At 35.6% G+C, this 24,752-nt stretch overlaps 1 protein-coding gene across 1 annotated transcript in view; it reads left to right on the plus strand.

Moving 5' to 3' along the window:
• The first annotated feature begins 12,151 nt into the window (after positions 1-12,151).
• The window catches only part of LOC130239655 (gamma-aminobutyric acid receptor subunit pi), a 111,988-nt gene continuing 99,387 nt past the window's right edge, over positions 12,152-24,752 (plus strand). The window contains exon 1 of the mRNA XM_056470941.1: positions 12,152-12,309. The gene's annotated coding sequence lies outside the window, so the exon portion shown is untranslated. The remainder of the gene's footprint in view (positions 12,310-24,752) is intronic.

Here is a 24,752-nt window from a genome sequence, read left to right on the forward strand (position 1 = left end):
CAATGTAAATGTACCTACATTAAATTTTGTCTTGGGATTTTCTTAAACATATCTGATGAACTGCTATAGCTACTGGGGATTATTCTTATCTCATAGTGAGTCTTATTTCATAACAAGCCAGTTAATGACACTGAAAACACAGTCTGAGAAATTACTAATATTTAAATATCAGAAGTTTCATCAAATGTTTCAAGGAGAAAAAACATGAATAATGTATTAATAAGGCCTTTGTGATAACGTCTGTAACATTTCTTTTTCCACTATTCATTCAATTTCTTTTTCGGCTTAGTCCCTTTATTAATCCGGGGTTGCCACAGTGGAATGAATCACCAACTTATCTTTTATGCAGCGGATGCCCTTCCAGCCGCAACCAATCTCTGGGAAAAATCCATACACACTCACACTACAGACAGATTTAGCCTACCCAATTCACCTGTACCGCATGTGTTTGGACTGTGAGGGAAACCGGAGCACCCGGAAGAAACCCACGCGAACGCAGGGAGAACATGCAAACTCCACACAGAAACGCCAACTGACCCAGCCGAGGTTCAAACCAGCGACGTTCTCGCTGTGAGGCGACAGCACTACCTACTGCGCCACCTCTTTTTCCACTAACTTTGTGAAAACAAATAAAACCATTTTTTTAAATGATAATAAGCATGTCTGACAAACATGACATAAATAATAAAAACTGGTCTTTAAACCGATTATGTTTAATAATGTGTTGAAATGAATCATGTGAGGGGCCATGTTGGCTAGCAAAAGATTTATAGGAATTAAGAAATATTCAAGTGAATACAGAATTTTCAAACTGTTTCCTAAAAATAAATAAATAAAATGTGGATATTAAATAAAAGATCCGTCTGGAAGCAAAAGTTTCAAATTATTATTAGTACTTTTAATTTTGTGAAATAATCGGAGCACTGTATAAAATACTGTCAGTTTTACAGTAATGTACTGGCAATTTTGGTTGGCATTAAAACTGTAAATATACAAGCCCACTGTAAATTAATCATTACAATTTACTGTAAAATTTACAGTAACATAACTTTACAAGTGCACTGTAAATGAATAAATTATACTGTGAAATGTACAGCAACTTACTGCCAAGTTTGGTTACCAGTAATAGAGTCAAATTACAAGCTCACAGTAAATTAATAATTACAATTTAATGTAAAATTTACAATATCTTACTGACAAGTTTGGTTGCAAGACAGTAAATTTACAAGCACACTATAAATTTATAATTGCAATTTACTGATTTTAGGGTGGCACAGTGACTCAGTGGTTAGCACTGGGACCCCATAGCAAGAAGGTCGCTGGTTCAAGTCTCGGCTGGGTCAGTTAGTGTTCCTGTGTGGAATTTGCATGTTCTCCCCATGTTGGCGTGGTTTTTCTCCGGGTGATCCTGTTTCCCCCACAGTCCAAACACATGCGGTACAGGGGAATTGATCAACTAAATTGTCCGTAGTGTATGAGTGTGTGTGCGTGAACGTGTGTGTATTTGTTTTTTTCTCAGTGTTGGGTTGCAGCTGGAAGGGCATCCGCTGCGTAAAACATGTGCTGGATAAGTTGGCGTTTCATTCCACTGTGGTGACCCCGGATTAATAAAGGGACGAAGGGCCGAAATGAAAATGGATGAATGTTTCAGAAAATTTTTCAAGGAAAAAAACATATAATTGTAATAATTGTGATAAACATTTTTAAAGGTGAAAAACAAATCTTATAATGACATGATAAAAGCAAAATCAAATAAAACCAAATATCCGTTGTGTAAAACATATGCTGGAACAGTTGGCGGTTCATTCCGCTGTGGTAACCCCTGATAAATAAGGAACTAAGCCAAAGGAAAATGAATAAATGTAAAATTTAAGTAACTTACTAGCAATTTCAGTTACAACTAAGACTAAACTTACAAGCACACTGTAAAGCAATGGTCTCAAACTGGATTCCTGGAGGGCCACAGCTTTGCACAGTGTTGCTCCAACCCTAATCAAACACAGCTGATCAAACTAATCAAGGTGTTCAAGACTACTAGAGACCATTAAGCAGGTGTAAGTTGGAGGTGGTTGGAGCTAAAATCTTTACAGTCACTTACTGGCAATTTTGGTTACCAGGAAGACTGTACATTTACAAGCGCACTGTAAATGAATAATTATAATTGTAATGTAAAAGTACAGCACAATAGTAATTGTAAATTTACAGTCTTACTGGCAACCAAAATTATGAATAAGTTACTGTAAAATGTTACTGTAGTTTGTTTACAGCTTAGTTATTAGAAATTAATTATTAAAACTATTATCTTCATTAATGTGTCGAAAAAACTCATAAACATAATGATTATAATGATATATAAAAAATAATTATAATTTCACCTCAGGGTGATTAATTTAGCCTTCAACTGTATATAGTCAATCAGCAGCTGCAGATTTCACCAGTATTATTGTTTTTTGCTGGATTAATACACTCCATTAAGCATTGCATTCTTGTAAGTTGTGCTGTATTTAGACACGATCATGTTTTCAGATCACTGCTGCTGCTGCTGTTATGATGTGGAATTCATAAAACAGAGGCAGATGGCAGATAGAGGTTAGATGCTTCATTTTCTGCTTTTCTCCCCCCAAATTTCCCCTTAGCAGCATCTGAGCGAAGATCTCAAGTGTCTTTGATGTTTAATGCATAGGGATGCCTTGTGCCTGGGGATAAAAGGACGAGTGGGGGGGATACAGGCCGGATTAGTGCGTGGGACTGGATCGCATGTGATGTCTTTATCTGTGACAAAGAAATCTTCATTTTCAACCAGCGTGTGAAACAAGGCTGAAAAATGCATTAAATCCTGCACTGTAGTGTAGTCACCAGACTGGAATTCCCAACTTTAATACAATACCTTGAAGAAATATCGATATTCGATACCACACGGAATAAACTGCACAACATTAAGAGTATACAAATGAAGTAAAAAGGTCGAATAAACTGCAGTAAACCATGCAATATTTACATTCATTCATTTTCCTTCGGCTTAGTCTCTATTTCAGAAGTCGCCACAGTGGAATGAACCTCCAACTATTCCAGTATATACTTTAAGCAGCATTTGGATGCCCTTTCAACTGCAACCCAGTACTGGTAAACACCAATACACTTCATATGTTCATATTTTCGGCTTAGTCCTTTTAATCTATCAAACCAACTAGTTTTACACATTGGATGTCCTTCCAGCCGCAACCCAGTTTTTTGGGAAACACCCATACACACTCATTCACATACACTCATACACTACGGCCAATTTAGTTAATCAATTCTCCTATAGCACATGTGTTTAGACTATGGGGGAAACCGGAGCACCCACAAAAACACGGGGAGAACATGCAAACTCCACACAGAAACACCAACTGACCCAGCTGGGACTCTCTTCCATACACCTCACTGCATACCATCAAGATGTAGCATGCACTGCACTTTAATCAATCCATACTTAAAGCAATATTGCCTACAATAATTTACCACCAACAGTTAAACTGTGTACACCTATTATTGTCTTATACGCATTACTGTCAACATTACCAACTGTGTCTTCTTTTTTGGGATTATGTTGTTGTGTTTTGCACTGTCTGGAGCCAGCACCTAAGCTTTTCACTCATCATAGTACACATGTTGCTGATGATGTGACAATAAAAAAGTGATTTGATTTGACTTGAACCAGCAACATTCTTGCTGTGAGGCCACAGTGCGACTCCACTGAGCCACCGTGCTGTGCAATTGCTAGTCTACATCTAACAATTTATACTTTTTTCCCACTATTGCTACAGCCGGTATTTTACAATTTATACCTTTTCTCACAATTGCTATAGTTTATATCTCACAATTTATCTACATTTCCTCAGTTTTTTTCTTTCATCTGATTTAAATCTAACAGTTCACATATATTTTTTAATTCAACTCATATTTATATTTTAAAATCCATGCAATTATTTCTAAAAAGCTTATATCGATGTATATCGTTGTTTGAAATGAGACAATTTCTTAAAGAGCCTCTATTATGCATTATAAAAAGGTCATATTTTGGTTTTGGGGGTCTCCAACAACAGGCTGATCTTTATGCAAGGTCAAAAACACTTTCATTGTCCTATAATATGCATTTAGTTTAACCTAATTATCCCAACGACTCCCATATGAGATTGTATGGATGTTTCCCAGTGATGGGTTGCAGCTGGAAGGGAATCTGCTGCGTAAAATATATGCTGGATAAGTTGGCGGTTCATTCTGCTGTGGCGACCCCTGATTAATAAAGGGACTAAGTCGAAAAGTAAATGATGTTGTTCATGTTTGCTCAAGCATGTTAATAGTTTTTTTCTGTTTATGGTCACACTGTATTTTAAGCTTTAATGAATTAATAAACCATTAACTATGACCTTTTGCTTTAACAATCTCCTAATTTGCTCCTCATAACAGTTATTAAGGTCGTAGTTTTATGATTATACGGATGTAGAATAAGATCATGCAGAATTTGTGCTTTATAAGTAATAATAAAGAGGCAGTATCTTTAAGACCCCTTATTATGCATTAAAAAAGGTCATATTTTGGTCTTGGGGGTCTCCAACAACATGCTGATATGCATGCAAGGTTAAAAACACTTTCATTGTCTTATGTGCATTTATTTTTACCTAATTATCCCAGTGACTCTCATATGATTCCCTCAGTGATTCATTTGTTCCCAAACCCCTCCTTAGCGTGAAGCTAATCTGAGCTAATTGGTCTGAAGACACAGTCTGTTGTGATAGGTCGACTGCGTTCAGTGCGAGACGGAGAGAAACGCCCACCACGGCTATGAAGTAGCACACAGAGGGCTCTATTTTAACGATCTAGACGCAAAGTCTGAGCGAAGGGTGCAAAAGCATTAAGGGCGTGTCAGATTCCACGTTTGCTATTAAGGATGGAAAAATGCGCTTTGTGCCCTGGCGCATGGTCTAACAGGGTTGAGCTTATTCTCTTAATGAGTTATAGGTAGGCCCACACTGTCACAAGTGGAGATCAAAGCAAGGAACAACAGAGACGAGGATCCAAGTGCAGGTAAAATAAGATTATATTTAAGCAAAACAGGGACAAACAGAAGTGGCTGGTACAAAAAGGGCAATCCAAAAACGTAGTCAAAAAACTGGCATAAGGTCAAAAATAAGTGGCAAACAGGATCAAACAATAAACAAGGCTAAAGTCAAAAAACAGGCAAAGCAACAAGATGCTAGGACATGCAAGGTACGTACATCAACATCAAAGACTCTGTACTAAACTGCTGTATGTGTGGTGTATAAATAGTCTGAATGATCAGACATCAGCTGTGTGTGTGATGAACAGCTGGTGTTTAACATGGCCTGATAGGATTTGTAGTTCCTAAACATGACATTTGTAGTTCACCAGTGAGCTGTCAGGAAGGGTCACTGGTGATCATGACACACACGGAATCTGCGCGTGCAGAATTCTGCAAATTTTCCACAGATTTCAGCAGATTTTTAGCCCATCATTAATTCTGTTTATTTAATTAAATTCAATTCAATTCACCTTTATTTGTATAGCGTTTATACAATGTAGATTGTGTCAAAGCAGCTTCACATAAAAGGTCATAGTAAATAGTAAATAGGAACAGTGTAATTCATAGTTTACTTGTGTAAATTTATATTTATTCAGTTTTTAAATTAATTTCAGTAATAATACTGACTAATATAAAAATGTTAATATAATTTATTCACAATACAGTGTGTACAGTAATATTTTCTGTCTTTTAGTAGATATATTATATGAGAGACTTGCATTGTTTACCAAATAAAGTGGATCTAATTGGATTTGCATTGTAAACATTAAATACAAGTTTAAAAGGTATTACTTTTTAGTTCATATGTTGAGGTTTAAGTTATGAGACTCCCAAAATCATTCCGCATAAATTCGCAGATTTTTAACAAAATTCTGCGCAAAAATAGCAAAAAAATGTCAGCAGATTCCATCTGGCCCTAGTTACAGGTGTGTTTAAAGTCACTCTTTCGTGAGTAAAGAAACATGTTGTACCCACAGATATCCATTAGCCGACATAATTAATTTAGTTTGTTAAGCGCAAAGATTTGTTTCAAAACTTTCTAAATTCAGTTCTAATTTCCAGCAAAGGAATAGATGAAGAATCATAACGATATGTGCTCAAACAACTGAGTTATATCCAAACACATATCCTATGCCTCATAGGTGGCCAAATCTAAACCTGTCTTTATTAAAACAAATATAAATAAACAGGAAAAGATAAAAAAAAAAATAATAATTAAAAAAAAAAAATTAAATCGGGCCTGACTCAGCATGAAAGTTGTTTTTCAGCAGGTTCCTGCTCTACAGAACATAAAAACAGACAGACATCTCATCCATCAACACAGTACAAACAATCACCAAACTTATAAAATAGAGAAAAGCAGGCTCCTATCTCAGTGCTACAGTGATAGTTGACCATCAGATGATGAGAATGTTTTTTTTTTATTGTTTTTAGATGTTGTGGGATCTCATTCCAGGCTTTTGTGAATACATAAAAAATGCATATAATAAACAATACAACTACTAATAATAACATTGAACAAAAGCAAATTGTCACTGAAAAAGCCTCCCGAGATGAAGAAGGCATGGAGGCAGTGGTGTTTACAGTATATTAATGTAGAAATAATCATTTTTGTAATATTTTAATCCTTTAATTCTTTTTCATCTGTAAAGATATTTGTGTGTTGCTGTTCATCCTGTGTGTATTAACCAAAGTTTAAGTGAGGCACACAAGTAACGCGCTCTGCGCTGGACTTTAGACCTGCTTTTATAGCTGGTCTATTGTGCAGTCTATTTTAGTTCCTCAAAATAGCAACGCGCCAACAATACACCTTAACACGCCTCTTATCTAGCCCGAAACACCCATGAGTCCACAAAGTGGTGCAAATGGATTTGCTATTTAAACAACGTGGCGGAAAACTGGAAAATTATGGTCTGAAAATAGCAACACGTCATAGAAACACTTGTTTCTATGCTTGTGAGGAACAGCTGATGGTGGCCATAGCAAAGGCAAATATTACAAGTTCAGAAACGTGTTAGGAAGAAGCATGTGTCAAGTTTTCAACGTGGTTTTGGACGCAATATGTGAACAGCTCCATGAAGGTTTAACCTGAGATATACAGTACTAGCACTGATCTATAATAGATACGTGATAACAAGCCACACGGGGCAATTACAACTTATAACACACAATTTAACACATATTTTACAAACTACACAAAACGAGGCAACAATTTTAATCACACTTACGTGATGATCTGGAGGAAGAAGAAACTGGTCCATATGAACTGTACCAGTTACTGACAAAGTCCCTGTCAAAGTCTGACAGAGTCCCATAGTCTCTGATGCTCCTTCAATAGCAAACGGCCGGCAATTCCTGCATTGCAGTGTAGGTTATTGATCAATTACCAGAGAAATGACCGCAGCAAACACAGCACACAGTTGGCTATACTGCGTTGTTGTTGTGAAAATGAGCTTTAACCCTTTATTCCCCGCAGCCGAATCTCCATGTGTCAGTGACTCATTCATAATTAGTCCCGTGATCCCCCACGCCTCCGCTAGTGTGTGGAGGGAAAGCGTCTTCACGTTTTACCGGATCTGGCACTACATATTTGGTGATGTACCGTATCGACGTTGATGTGATCAAACAAAAGATCCGAACCCAACTCGATTCATTTATTCGACTCTGAGTCGACTATTCCGCTAAAGAATCAATAGTTTTCAACACGTCACACTTTCAGATTTAAACCTCAGCTGGATGTGTTCATTCACTTAGAGCTGTGATACACACTGAATGAAGCTCATTTTTAAAAACCCATAACAAGGGCTCTTTAATTCCCAAGCAAAAAAAATCACATCTGTGAGTGAAAACATTGCAATTACCTTTTCTATTTTATATTACATGATGGAAATACTATAATTGTGTGACGAAAATGTGTGTTAGAAATACAAACAGCATGCACAACTCCCGCTTTGTAAAGGATTATCTGCCTGAATGTGTGTAAGAGGACGAAATGAATTCCAATGCATTTTTTTGCTCATCTATTTATTGCTTTTGTTCAAATGATCCTTTCTGTAATTCCCACTGCTTATTTTAAGTGTTAAACATACAAAACGCCAGAATCATTGTCACTTGATTAACCTTGAGAAACAACAAAACACCAACAAACACTTCATTCTCAAGGCAGCAGTGGTGACAATACACCATAATTTATCTGCATTTAATGCCAGAACAGCTTCAATTAAACACGCTTGAAGGCTTATGGACAATATGAAGACGTAATCAGACATCGCAAAGGAAATGTGGATGAATGGAAATGAGAACAAGTTTCAATTTCTGCTGAATCTCGTTTAATTAATTAGGGTTAGAGTGTGATTAACGATGTGTGGGCGTATGTGTGGGAGAAAGAGAGAGAGAGAGCATACTAATCCACTGAAATACTGTATGTCTATACTGTTCACTTGCTTGACTTGCATTAAAGTAAATTGGAAAATATATATTTAAGTATCAAAGAGTCCAAGTGTGTACTGTAAGCTTGTTTCTGATAAACACTCATTCATTCATTCATTCATTTTCCTTTGGCTTAGTCCCTTATTTATCAATGGTCGCCAGAGCAGAATGAACCTCAACTATCCCAGCATATGTTTTATGCAGTGGATGCCCTTCCAGCTGCAACCCAGTACTGGGAAACACTCATGCACACTCATTATGGCACGCACTCATACACTACGACCAATTTAGTTCATCACCGTGCCGCACTTTAAGATAAACAACAAAGTTAAAATGCAATTGCAACTTTCATCTCACACTTCAGATTTGTTTTCCTCCTTTTGTAGTTGCCAATTTATCTCACAATATTCTTGGAATTAAGAGACTAAACTGTTTACATAAAAATTGCACAAACAAAATTGAAGAACATTATTATTCTGTTCACACAACAACAAATACAATAGATAATGCTTAAAAACATCACATTTACGTATTAGGCAGATACTTTTATCCTACACTGTAAGGAAACTCCAGATTTTTACAACATGTTACTGTAATTTTCCACAGTAAATTACATTAGTATCACTTTACAGGATTTAACAGTAAATATTCAAAGTAATGTGTTGTATTCAGAAATTTATTGTGAAATTAATCAAAAATGCATGCTTACAGAAAATTACTGTGATAAAGGGATATATCTTTTGCATGTTAGCTATAGGAATTCAAACTCTTTTTATTTCATTCAACATAGACATTAATACAAATTAACTTTTATGCTAGTATTGGCATTTTTTCGATATTTAGAAATAACAGAAAGTTATTGCAGCCCCAAACAATAATTTGGTTCCATCTTCAAAAATAACTTGAAAGAAAATCATCCTGTTTTAAAAACGACATAAATGTCATAGTAAATTTTAGTCAATTTTGAGTGCACTGCATCTTTATTTAATTTTATAAGGTTAACATGGAAATATGAAATAATTTTTAATGAACATAATTTTGTGCTTAGCCAAAAACAAAATAAACTGGAACAAAAGCAATTGATTCATAAAACCAAACCAAAATGATTTCTATAAGTCAGGATAAATGTCAGAATGACTAGCCGAGGAAAGCCTGCTTCACAGTAAAATATAGTTAATTCTACAAGATAATACTGTGAAATCACAGTAATCAACTTTACTGTCTACTTTGAAGTTACACTATACAGCTGTAATTTTACAGTAGTTTAATGTAACAAAATCACAGTAAATTAATGTGAAAATAGTATTTTACTATGAAAGTAATACAATTATTAGCCCGTAATTTACTGTGAATTTAGGTCATTTTTTTTTACAGTGTATAGGACTATAAACTGACTATCATTTATACATTTTACAGTTCATTCATTGTCAGTCCTTGTAAAAATAAACTGTTATTTTACAACAAATAAAACAAAACAAGAACTAAAACATGTTTTTGCAGTTAAACTATGGTACTCAAAAACAGACCATGGTTTTGCTTCACTATTGATAGTTTATGGGTGCTACTATTTTGGTTATACTGTACAAATTGTGAGCAATAAGGCAAAACATTAAAAGAATGTTTTACAACAATGAAATAATTTTTTGTGATGCTAGAAATAGGACCTAAGACTTCAGTGTTTATGGTACAGGAATACAGAGAAATTAACATTAAATTTGGTTTAAAATAAAAAAGGCAACATGTCTAGCTGAATGAAGCAAAACAAACAAAAAATGTACAAACTAATGATCTAGTTTAATTCCTGTCAAGCTTGATGGGTTTTAAACTCGTTCAGATGATGAAAACATTTAGGAGAGACTATAAATCAATAAATGTTCAGCCCTTATGAAAATGCACTATGGTTTACAACAAATAAACTAAAACAAGAACACAAATATAAGTGTAGTTAAAGCATGTAATCAAATAGACCATGGGTTTGCTTCACTTAGGGATGAAATTATTTTAATTACAAAAATAGTGAAACAAACAAACAACCAGGTACATTCATTAATTTTCTTTTCGGCTTAGTCCCTTTATTTACAGCTGCAACCCATCTCTGGGAAACACCCATACACACTCAATCACACACATACACTACGGACAATTTAGCTTACCCAATTCACCTGTACCGCATGGTTTTTTTTTACTGTGGGGGAAACCGGAGCACCCAGAGGAAACCCACGCCAACACGGGGAGAACATGCAAACTCCACACAGAATACTAACTGACCCAGCAGAGGTTTGAACCAGCGACCTTCTTGCTGTGAGGCAATTGTGCTACCCACTGCGCCACCGTGCTGCCCAAAACTGGTACACTTTTACAATAATAAAACCATTGCTAGTTTTTGTAATGCTAGGAATAGGACTCACCCAAGACTTCAGTGTTGCTAACAATATGATCCACTGTTTATGCTGGAGGAATACATAAGTAATAGTTTGATTAAAAAAAGACATGTCTAGATGAAGCTAAAAACTAATTATGACAGCTAAACTAATGATCTAGTTTAATTCCTGTAAACCTTGACAGGTTTTGAAGACACTCAGATGGTAAAACATTCAGGTGAGACTAGAATAATATTCACTCATTGCCAGCCATTATGAAAATGCACCATGGTTTTACAACAAATAAAATAAAACGAGTACAAAGTATAAGTGTAGTTAAACTATGGTAATCACAAATAGACCAGGGGTTTGCTCTATTTAAAAATGATTATCTTGATTATACAATAAGGTAAAAAACAAACAAACAGACAAACAAACAATCTTCAACAATAATAAATCATTGCTAGTTTTTGTGATGCTAGGAATACTAACAATATGATCTACTGTTTATGCTACAGGAATACATAAATAATAGTTTGATTAAACTAACGACTAAACTAATTATCAAATTTAATTCCTGTCAACCTCGATGGCTTTTGAACTCATTCAGATGATGAAAACATTCAGGTGAGACTAGAATAATATTCACTCATTGCCAGCCATTATGAAAATGCACCATGGTTGTACAACAAATGAAATAAAACGAGATCAAAATGTAAGTGTAGTTAAACTATGGTAACCACAAATAGACCAGGGGGTTGCTGTATTTAAAAATGATTATCTTGATTATACAATAAGGTAAAAAACAAACAGACAAACAATCTTCAACAATAATAAACCATTGCTAGTTTTTGTGATGCTAGGAATGGGACCCAAGACTCGTGTTGCTAACAATATGATCTACTGTTTATGCTACAGGAATACATACGTAATAGTTTGATTAAACTAACGTCTAAACTAATGATCTAGTTTAATTCCTGTCAACCTCGATGGCTTTTGAGCTCATTCAGATGATGAAAACATTCAGGAGAGACTAGAAATCCCAACGGATTAGAATAAAGTCAGAGAGTAGATTTTTACTACGGTTACCTGTCATTATGGCGTTAACAGACCACCGATTAACTTGAAACGGATCACCGACAGATAGCAAACATGGTCGTCGATCTGAAGCGCGGATCTCCGGTTAACCGAATATATAGAAACCGGAAAGCGCGCGCGTTTGGCGCGCAAATCATTCCCAGTCAGTGCGCGCGCTCCGCGTGGGGTTCATTTGGTGTCGAGCAGCTTCGCGGACGCTTTGCTCCATAAACCGGAGAAAAACGCTGCTTTTAACCACTTTTATTCGGATGTTAAGAGAAGATCGATGTTTCCGTGGACTCGTGTGCTCAACTCGTCCTGATATTTCTGAGAAATGCCCGTTTATCCACGGCGCCACAGGTAAGAAGCGTTTGAGAAGATCTAACTGGATTTCTGAGGTAAAACTGGGTTGTGACGCGGTTACTCGGTTCCCAATAATAGTACGTTTTTCCATTAGAATGAACTAATTTTGTGTTCCCAACTTATTTTAAACGTAAAAGGATCAGATTGGAGCGGTAGAGAAATGTTTTTTAGTGAAATGTTTGATTTACTTAATGGATTCGTCCGTATAAAGCGCGGTTTTTATTCAATTATCCTATTCAGACTTCATAAATGTGGTGAATCTGTGCATGTGTTGTTGTATGAGGTTATGTAATGTACATATGCAGTACACACTGAGAAGCAGTGAATTAAACTCTTTTATTAAGGCGTTTGAGATGTTTGGCTGGCTTATGTTTATGCTTTTTTCATTATAGTCAAGGTAAAAATCACTTGATTGGTTCATTATGTATTTTACATTTGCATTTATTAATTTAACAGACGCATTTATCCAAAGTGATTTACAAATAAGGACGATGAAAGCACTTCAAATCACTAGAGAGCAGCAATACAGAACCATGAATATGAATGCAATATGAATAATTTGATGTGTTGTTTTTTCATTGGAATATTTTAGTGCATATTGTGTATTGTAATGTATTTAGTGCATTCAAATTTGATTTTAGTTTATCTGTATCTACAGTAGCACGAGGTTTCCATTGAATTGTGCACATGTTTTTTATTATTAAAATGACAATGAGCACATGATCTCCCAATGTACTAAATCACATGTTTTGTAGTATGCAATTTGACACAATGGATGTACTACAGCACTGCAGACTGTGTCCCAGTCATATGGCTGAATATGCAGAAGTGAGTCCCACAGCAGCTCTGGAATCAAGCGTGACATGCAGAGCGAATGTAGGAGTCAGAATGAGCAGGATTAGCATAAATGACTTTTTAGGAGGGAGTTGTGGGAAACATCGTCTCACCTTATCATCACAATTCCAGATTCAGGATTTTCAGAGTGTCACATTCTGGGAGATTATCTGTGTGAGGATGTAGAAGTTGATCAGGCACTCTATAAATTACTCAATTCTCACATTGGACCCAGAATTTGCTAGTTTTGAGGAGGTAGAGTTGAGGTAGATATCATCAAATGATGTTTAGATAGAAAAGGCATCAGAATCGGGTTTGGCTATTGAAGCTTCTAGTGTACATAAAGTGACAACACAAATTAAACATGAGAAAATATGATAAACATCAAACGGAGATGCAGTTAGCTAAAAGAGCTCTGGATGATGAAATGTATGTGCAGATTTGTTATAAATATGCAAGTTATAAGGTGCTCCGTACAAATGCGTATGAGAAATACGCATTAGTATCTATATGCATTTTTGTCTTGTTGGGTTTGCAATGTCAACTACTCATTGTACAGCATTACAGCTATGTTAAGGAAGAACTGCTCATAATTGACTTTATCTAGGTGTCGACCCGAGGCTTACAGTATTTTCATGAAAATTTGAAGTGCTAAAATAATGAAAACTAAAAATGTAAATCTATAATTTAAAACTATAAAAATTTAAATTGTCCACTGGTGCAGAGACAAGAAGAGGCAAGCATCCAAATGCGAGCATAGCTTATTAGAAAAGTCATGAATATAGATAATCCAAATGCAGGAACAAGAGTACAGTCCAAAAGTAAGAAATGGGAACAAATGCGACATGGGAATAGAGATAACAAGATGCACATATATATTGACAGAAACCACAACAGACACTGAACATCTGATATATAAAGGAGAACAAAATGGCTATTGAGTTATCATGGGATAGCTTATTATATTTTCTTATTATTTATTTATATTTTATTTTTTCAAATGTAGTCCTGAGTGTGCTTACACTGGGCAACTTTTAAAGCAATGTTGCCGGCCGACTAGGGTTGGGTCGATAGACGATGTCATCGTCCATCGCTGATGGCCAATGGACAACACGATGCTGAGCCAGCATTCTCCTCTCTGCCTCCGTCTCAGCAGCAACCCGTTTGCGAAAAATACACACTTAGGCCCCATTTACACTAATATGTCTTAGTTTTAAAATGGCATTTAAGAACGAAAACGATCTACGTCCACACTGGCGTGTCATCTAACATTTCTGAACTGCCCACACTACCGCTGAAAACGCACATCACATGACCACAGACACACACTCTGTCGCTCTAGCATATGCTCACGTCTGAGCTCCATGCAGTCTTAAGTACAAAGAGCAGTGAACATCAGACAGTTTACCGCTGGATTGCGTCTCTATCTAATCTTGACTCTTCGGTCTCTTGAATCTATCAGGTAACGTGTCACAGAGTCAGTGCTTCAGTCTTTCGCTTTCACGCTTGTACTTAGTAATTTTAGCGAAAACCTCAGATACTGTTGTTTGGTTCCTGTTGGTTGTGCACCTTTTTAACAATCAAGTTTGTCGACGCCATTATAATGACATTATAAGTTCATTCTGCCTATTCATGCCAGAGTCCATGGGAAGAGTGATTGACAGGTGGTAATTTGTGTGTAACTTATTTTTATTTATTTATGATTTGGTTAAGGTTAAAACAAAGACAACGCTGGTCAGGTAGTTGAAACGGTAGAAATAATTAATTTGTTATGAATTAATTAGTTATTTATAAATAATTAATTCTCTGCTGCCTATATGACAACGATGCCATCGTCCATTACAATGTTTCACATTAGACGTCATATGATGCCAAATTGGTCGACATCGCCCAACCCTATGGCCAACCTTTGGAAATGATGCTAATGGATAACCAAGTGTGGTTGTTAGGGAAACTGGATCTAGGTGTAAGTTTATTCTCCATTTTCAACAGGAAAGTAGCAAAGCACTGTTGTTGTATGAGGTTATGTAATGTACATATTCTGTCTACACATTGAGAGGCAGTGAATTAAACTCATTTATTGAATCGTTTGAGAGGTTTGGTTGTCATATGTTAATGCTTTAGTCAATGGTAAAGCATATATATATTTTTTTTCTTCTGGAGAAAGGCTTATTTGTTTTATTTCAGCTAGAATAAAAGCAGGTTTAAATATTTTGAAACCCATTTTAAGATCATTATTATTAGCCCCTTTAAGCAATATATATTTTTGATTGTCTGCAAAAGAAACCACTGTTATACAATGACTTGCCTAATTACCCTAACTTTACCCTAATTAACCTAGTTAAGCCTTTAAATGTCACTTTAAGCTGAATACTAGTATCCTGAAGAATATTTAGTAAAATTTTATGTGCTGTCATCATGGCAAACTTAAAATAAATCAGTTATTAGAGATGAGTTATTAAAACTATTATGTTTAGAAATGTGCTGAAAAAAAAACTTCTTTCCGATAAACAGAAATTGGGGAAAAAATAAAAAGGGCCGCTAATAATTCTGACTTTAACTGTGTGTGTGTGTGTGTGTGTGTGTGTGTGTGTGTGTGTGTGTGTGTGTGTGTGTGTGTATATATATATATATATATATATATAAAAGAAAAAGAAAAATAAGTAGATAATATTACAAAAAAATCCACTGTTTTACTTTTAAGCTATTTAGGAGCAATTTGCCAAACACTGTACGTAAAACACTAGTATGTAAAAACTGCTGCTCTCTCGCTGTTGTCTTAGTGCTAGGATTAAAGGCCAATTTTTGCAAACACACACAACCGACCGACAACAAAGCATGGAAAACATTTTCATGAGTGTCCTCCTAACTTATCCGCAACCTATTTATTTTACACAGTTGAAGTCAGAATTATTAAACCCCCTGAATTATTAGCTCTACTGTTAATTTTTTCCCCCGATTTCGGTTTAATAGAGCAAAAAACTCAAAGGGGGTTTAATAACTCTGATTTCAACAATAGATAGATTAATTTGTTTAGTAACTTCTGACTTCACAACTTTTCATCATTAAAATTCCTCCGAGTGACCTCCAGTTTTTAATAATAATAGTACAAGAACAGCGAGCGCATTAAGTATGAAAACCTCTAAAGCTTAAGGCTGTGCGCTCAATCAATAGAGACTGGTCAGAATTGTTACCTATCCCATGTTAATTTTTTATTTAAAAAAAAAATTCCCAAGTTTTGTTTAATAGAGAGAAGATTATTTTCAACACATTTCTAAACATAACAGTTTAAATTACTAAATGCTAACAACTGATTTCTTCTGTAGTCTTTGCCATGATGACAGCATATAATATTTAACTAGATAATTTGTAAGATGCTAGTATTCAGCTTAAAGTGACATTTAAAAATTTTATTGGGTTCATTAGGCAAGTAAAATTTATTAGGCAAGTCATTGAATAACTGGTTTGTTCTGTAGACAATTGAAAAAAATATTTAAGAAGGCTAATAATATTGACCTTAAACTGTTTAATCATTTTAAAAACTGCTTTTATTTTATCCAAACTAAAAGAAATAAGACTTTCTCAAGAAGAAAAAAAATATTGGCTTATGTGGTTAGGACAGTTGTCTCACAGCAAGAAGGTTGCTGGTTTGAGTCCCAGATGGACCAGGAGGGCTTACTGTGTGGAGTTGACTAGGAGCTTCAGTTTCCCCCAGTCCAAAGACAAAGGTGAATTGGAGAACCTAAATTGGCCGTAATGTATGAATGTGTGTGCTATTTGAGAAAGTGTGTATGTTGTGTAAATAGAAACATGGATTAACATTTTAAAAAAACTTTTATGTTGTGCAGTATAATTACTTTATCCTAGTTTTAAAGAGCTTAAACAGTAGGGTTGGGGATTAAGTACAATTTTCTCAAACCAAAATAAATAAATAATCCAACACTATGAACACAAATAGTTTCAAATAGTATTTTAATTTGTACTGCATTTTTAATCAGCATCATGAACTAATGATATTTGACTAAATTGGCCCCCAACAGAAAGACGTGCCATAAGTCAAATGGTGTAACCAGTTACACCGCTTGACATTTCAACTTAAAATCAATTTTGACAGGCATTATCATCAACATCTATGTAAGCACATGGGCTTGGTGGGAATATTTCAAATGTTATTTTTAAAGATGATACTTATTTTTATAATAATGATCAATTAGCTGTGCATTTCTGGGGTCTTACCATTTGACATGCATATGTAAGAATAGCTGACCATACCCTAAAAAGTCACACTATCTCACATTTTAAAGAGAGTTACTAACCTGTGCATGCAGCAATTTCTCTTATCAAGAGTGTGTGATGCAATGTCCTGTCTCATGGTGTTGTGCACAATATTAACAGAATGGCTCATCAAATGGTGGTTACACTATCTTGACATTCTCCAAATTAATTATAATTAATTCTCCAAATTAATTATAATATTTAGAACAATTGTGCTATGTTTACCTTTATTTACTGTTAAATATGTCTAATTTAAAATTATGCCAAACTAGCTGATGCAATGTTTCATGGAGACTTTAACTTTTTTTTAAACAAAATAAAATATTTGGTATAATTTTTTTTGGTTACACCACATTGACATTCTTGCAACAATCCCCTAAAAAAGATCTTAAAATGGATTAAAACCAAAACAATTAGACTTGGTCCTCAAAATAGAGATTGTATGCAAGTAATTTGCCTATTTATTTTGAAACCGTAACCTTCTTGAATTAATTTAAATGACATGAACACAAAAAAATTAACGTCACGTCATTGACCCTGAATTATACCTTATAAATACAATATGTGAGTCTTTTAGCACCATTTGGAAATGCGGGGGCCTTTGCTTCTCTCCTGAACTTGAAAATATGATTGACAGAATTAAAGAAATGCTCGATAAGGATCGTCTAGGGGGTCGAATCGAAATTGCATTCTTTTTTCGATTAATCGTGCAGATCTAGTGTATCATCAGCATCATGAATCTTCATTTTGTGTTTGTACCGAACATAATAGTCCACCTATGTAGCTTTGGAGTACTCATTTCAACAGTGTGATTTGAGATGCGCTAATACTATTTTCAAGCTTATTACAGTCAGTTTATGAATAGCATGTGAATGAAAGTACAGCAGAAATGTGTCATGAATAACATTTAAATATTATCAGTCATTCATTTACATAAGGAATTTTCAAGACCTGTAAATGCAAAAATTAGGTTCAAAGTGATTGTTATATTGAGTAAAAGCAAGACATTGTGAAGATGTAGGTCATGCACACACATGTGTGTTTAGCATGTTGGCATGGTATGTGAGGACTAATGCTCATGGTTTTTTCCCCTGATATTTGCTTGCCAACGTGTTTTGTTAAATTGTCAACATGCCTGAAATCAGTGCCAGTTCATGCATGTGAATCATCAAAGACGCCTTAAGAGAAATTGCAGATGTGTTGCTGATGCTCATGGAATATTTAGCATGCTAAATATCTGGACCTGTCAGCTATTCAAAAATGTCTGAAAAATGACTGAAAAACAACAACAACAACCCATTGGCAATGACCTATGGCCAATAAGAAGGCAAATACATGATCGCTGAGAGTTTGGGGGTAAGTTATGGACCATAATATCAGGAAACTTGGCTTAGGTTTTGCGAAAGTCTCATTGGTCCATTTGGACTTTTGCATTGTAATCAAAATTCAATTTAGGTTTAGATTTTGGCCTCTAACGATTATAAAAAACATTCATTTTCTTTTGGCTTAGTCCCATATTTACCAAGGATCGACACAGCATAAAAAAACGCCAACTTATCCAGCATATGTTTTACACAGCAGATACTCTCAAGCTGCAACCAAGTACTGGGAAACACCCATACGCACAATTTAGTTCGTCAATTCCTCTATAGCGCATGTGTTTGGACGCCAACACAGGGAGAACATGCAAACTCCAAACAGAAACGCCAACTGACCCAGCCGGGACTCAAATCAGCGACCTTACTGTGAGGCCACCATGTCACCTATTTTAAAATGTTTAACCAATATAAATATATATTTCATTTTATTAAATATAAAATTAGTTTATAAACAGTTTTAAATTGAACTCTTAATTATACAACATTTTATTGACAATAATGTTTTGTTGACCGTAAACAAGCCGAGAGGCCTGATTTTACCAGTGTTGCCATGACAACACAGTAATGCTATTGAAAGCAGCACGAACAAGTATACTACATAGAAATGTCCTGTCGGTGAGGTATTTGCGTGATCTTTGCTTTTTTTTGCAATGAGCATGTGCAGTATATGTATAGATAACAAGTAGATTATCCACAAATTATATCCACAATAGGCTCCATGATTAATCGAAAAAGATCGCGATCTCTATTCGACTGTACACACAATCATAATTCTGCTTTTGTACGATTCAGCCAATTATATAAGGATGTCCCGATGTGATATTGGTATCAGTCCAAAAAACTATATCGGACTGCGTTAAAAATCTCCGATATAAGCAGTCCGATCTGCTCTAAACTGCATTACAGCCATTCTATCCAGAGCCAGCACGTGCAAAGCCCACGTGATCACAACACAGCTTGCTAGCAAAGTCCCTTGAAGATTTAACATGCTCTTCACACTATGTTATGGTGTATTACGATAGAAAGCTATTGTGACGGTAGCACATGCTGACGCTCAACAACGGCACATCTCTACTGGTTTATTTACTTGACGTCAAGCGATCTTTACATTTTGTATACGCTGCTAAGCAACGTAAGGCACAGAATGGCGGCGAATCGCACATCATGCAAGCCTCAGAGAAAACGTTTACAATTCAGTCAAGAAAAGAAAAAAAGAAGAAAAGCCTTTTTCTAAATAAACTGATCCAGCTCATTATTTAGGGTGACGATACATCCTCTTTTCCTGGACATGTCCTCTATTTGAGACTTAAATGCATTCAGCCAGGATTTCTAAATCGCCTAACATGTCCCGGATTCTGCTTTCGCTAAACAGTGTCCGCTTTGCACATGAGTTTGCAGTTCTGTCTTTCTTTACATTGTCGGACTTTTCCCATGTGGGAAGTAGGGTGGAATCTGTGCAATATATTATGCAAATAAAATGAATTTTGATAAAATGATTCTTAAAAGTGACATTATTGTATGTACTGTGGAGAAAAGGTGCGTTTCAATCTAACGGGGGGCAAGTATATTTATGTTAAAATAATATGTGCAAAATATATTATTATAAAATTAATAAGGTTTGGGAACATTGATACAGCCATAATCTTCTTATGATACAAATACAGATTAAACTGCTCTGGTCATGTGAATGTTTGCACTAACCACACTGCACATTTTTATTCATTTAACAATAACTTATAACAATAACTTATTTCTGGTGCTCAGTGTGACAGATATTCTTCAGCTCGAAACTGGATCAAATCTGTGTGTGAATCTGTGTGTGAAATTGAAACTTCGGACACTTAATCTTCAGCAGTTGGTCAGTTAACAATATTGTTTTTCTTATGTTCCTGCTCTCAGCTATTTCTACCATTCGCTGATCTTAAAAAATAAATAACTTAAGTAATTAGTATTTTGCACTTTTAAAAATATTTTTGTTTATTCACTTCTATAATTCACTTTATTCTTTAATTCTTTTTTTTATATTCTTATGTAAAATGTTTACATTTATGCAACCAGGGGCGTCGCTAGACCCAATTGACTGGTGCACGTGCCCCAGTAAAAATCTCCAGTGCCCCAGTAAATGCATTGAGATATGATGTACCTCATATGCAAGTGTATTTATTAAGAGTGGTAATTCCAAAATAAAGATGTTATTCTCTATGTGCAACCGAACTACCGCTGGTGAAAGCAGCGTGTTTAATAAAAAAGCAAACTGATGCATCTCCGCGTGTGCGCAGAGAAATTGCGCCTCTCCGCGTGTGCGCCTCTCGCACGCGCTGCTCTTCTGCCGGTGCGAGTCCCAGTAGTTAACTTGCGCACCAAAAAAGCAGGCTACTTACTTGTCACGCGCCGCTCATGCGTTGTAAAACTGCCGTTTTGTTTAGCAAGTCGACAAAACTAAAGTTTAAACAATATGGCGGTGATCTTACTAAGCATGCCTCCTGATTTTTTTTTGTATGAAGCAAAAAGGAGGGATGACGAGCCAGGGAGGTAAAGACTTAATAAACTTAATTCTCCACCATGTGTCAAGTGTAAGACAACAGATAATTCAATAACACATCTTTTTTTTTTGTATTTTATTGAATTGTCTATAGAATTTAATTCAAATAAAATTAATATTTATGCAAAAGATTTCTTAAATGATCTTAGATCTAAACATTGTTTTCAAGTTACATTTAAGATTATTTAGAATAATGATTGTATAATAACAAGAATACTTTTATTTATAATAAATATAAAAAGTAAATAAATAAAAAATAAATAATATATATATATATATATATATATATATATATTTATTTTATTTTATTTTATTTATTTATTTATTTATTTATTTTTTGGTGCCCCAGTAGAGCTTTATGTCTAGCAACGCCCCTGTAAGCAACCAATAGTTAATAAATTGGTCGTTTTTCTGTACTTACTGTTGCTGACTTTTGTTCTCAGTTTGATCTAGCCGTTCATACATTCAGCTCAATGAAATAGGTAAAAGTATTCATAATTTGTGCTGATTATTGTATCGGAGTTGTATCGGTCAGTACTGAAGGCTGCAATATCGGTATCGTATTGGAAGTTAAAATGTTGTATCGGGACATCCCTAATCATATTATCACGGTCAGGAGATAAGCGTAAATTAAGCCGCACAAGTCTTCGTGTTTTATATACGTTGCTCTGCAACATGGACCCATTAAAATGCCGTTAAAAGTGTCACGTACTGTATTTATAATAAGGTATAATTCACCCAAAAATGTTGTTTCTGTCTTAATGCAATGACGTATTTGCAGCCGCGAAATCACACATCAGCTGACACAGTTTGTTTACTACCAAGAGTACACGTGCGTGCCTGCCAATGAAGTCTACTTTAGTGAACAGAACCTGCATAGGCTGTGAATAACAGCTAATAAAGTTATAATATCATTCAGTTTGTTGCACAGAGCGATCGTTTGGGCGCCGTGCAGGAAATCTGATTTGCATGTATGTTTTTTCCTCAAAGTGACAGCAGCCATGACAGCAGTGCACTCAGCAATGAAAGTGAAACCGGTGCACACATCATTTAGACAATCATATTAAAGTTATGATTATGACAAGCATTTGATCTGTTTTTTTCTTTCATAGTGAACACAAAGTGTTGTGCATGAAAATAAATGTTGAACAGTGTCAGTATAACTACTCTAGCCTATATAATGTTGAATATAATGCAAGAGGGAATCTGATGATGACAAATGTCTCGTATTACTTGTGAATAAAATGGTCTAATAATGTTCTTAGTAATAATGTTAATAATGTTCTTTGTCACTTTAGTGTGAATTAACAACCAGGACATTTAAAGTTTGTTCAAGTCCACCATTCCAAGTCTATACAAATTTGAGCATTTTAACCAACAGTAGAGCTACACATAGACCTGATATTGTTGTTGTTTTACTGTATGTTTGAGTAATAATAATAATAATAATAGCCTACTCATATTAACCTTTATTTCACATCTACAGAATCGTCATCTTGATTTTAAGCAAAATAAATCTTGATTTTCATTTTAGCCTACAGTAATCCACAAGTTACTCAACTGTGTGTTTCCACTGCTCTTGCTTTTTTTGGCAAATGTTTTTGCCAGTTTTTCTCTTTTGGCCAAAAACCAAAAAAAAAATAATAATAATTTCTGTGGCATTTCTATTTGAAGCTGATGTTGCAATTAACTCTAAACTCTCTGTAACCTCTAAGTTACAGTAGGGCTGATAAGTGTCATGGATGACGGCAGATCTGTCCTACTGAAGGTCAACCCAGATACCCATAATGCTACCCGTGGGACGTGGGCTATCATCATTGATGGCCTTTGTAAAGCAGTCGCTCCATCAGACCTACAGACTTGATTGGCCGTCAATCACATTATCTCTGAGGCAGTGGGGAGACTGTCATGTTGCTCTGCGTGACTGTTTCTCCATATCCCACCTATACTGTCAGCTCTGCGGCTCATTCAGCATTTCTGACGTGTGGATTTCAGTTTTCTTGCTGCTTCTTTCTTGACCTTTTAGTCTCTTTTCAAACTTGAGTGACAAATCTAGCAGAAAGCGAGACAGCTGATCCACTATTTCTCCTCGTATGTCCTCCTCTGTGCATAAGCCTTCACTTGAATGAAAGATCCATTGGGATTTCTTTCACAGTTGTAAGAGGCTAAACTGCTGGGTTGAGGTTTTCCCGTTACTGTCATTTTGTAAAGATGACAACTCTAAAATAATACCTATGACTGTGGATTGATTTGTCAACAATGCAGGTGGCATTGACATCCACATTGATAAGTTTTTGCTTTATATTTTTGTAGTTAATAGCTTAAATATCTTTAATACACTTTATAACGCACTAATTGACACTGATGATATTTGGGGGTTATTACAAGACTTTTAAGACTATATAAAAAAATAAATAAATAAAAGTAAATAAATTTTAGAAAAATATGCCATGCCTCATCCAACAATTATCCAAAATAAAGCAAGCCTAATAGGGATGTGATGAGATCCCGTATGAAGAAATCTCATGAGATTTCTCGTTGAGGTGAAAAGTTGTCTTGTGAGTTGTGATATTATGCAGTGTGAGGCTGAAATTAGCATTGAAGATTGGAGGCAGGATTGGATTTGATCCACAAATCAAGTACTTTGCATACACCTGGCAACCCGGGCTGCCTCAGTGTTGCACGTCGCTTGTTTGCTTGGGCGGGTGGGATGTAACCGCTTTTTCAGCGGAGTTCAACCGCTGCCATGTCCAACACAGGCTACAACTGCAACACACATTAACCACAGTTCATAACCATGCAATGGAATATCTCTTTAGATGTGCTAGTCATCGTCAACACAGATAAAGACATCAGAATCAGAAAGAGCTTTATTGCCAGGTATGTTCACACATACAAGGGATTTGTTTTGGTGACAGAGCTTCTACAGTGCAACAGGATTACAGAGACAGGACAAAAAACAGATAATAAATATATTTAAAAAAATAGAAGTAAGTAGTGAGTGCAAATATACAGATTGACAAGTGTATGTACGTGTTTATTACTATATACAACGTTATATGTGCAGCTGTTATGTGCAGATTGGCATGTAAAGTGTGTTGTTAAATAAGTGTATATGTGTATAAAGTGTATAGCAGTAGTGATGTTGGTTCCACAATTATTATCATCGAGTGTTCATGAGATGGATTGCCTGAGGGAAGAAACTGTTTCTGTGTCGGGCTGTTCTGGTGCGCAGTGCTTTGTAGCGTCGACCAGAAGGTAGAAGTTCAAAGAGGCAGTGTGCTGGGTGTGAGGGGTCCAGAGTGATTTTGGCAGCCCTTCTGCTCACTCTGGATAAGTACAGTTCTTGGGGAGTAGGAAGGGTTGTACCAGTGATTCACTCAGCAGTCCGAACTTTTTGACGTAGTCTT

The sequence above is a fragment of the Danio aesculapii genome, chromosome 13 (assembly GCF_903798145.1).
Source record: "Danio aesculapii chromosome 13, fDanAes4.1, whole genome shotgun sequence".
NCBI lineage: Eukaryota > Metazoa > Chordata > Actinopteri > Cypriniformes > Danionidae > Danio > Danio aesculapii.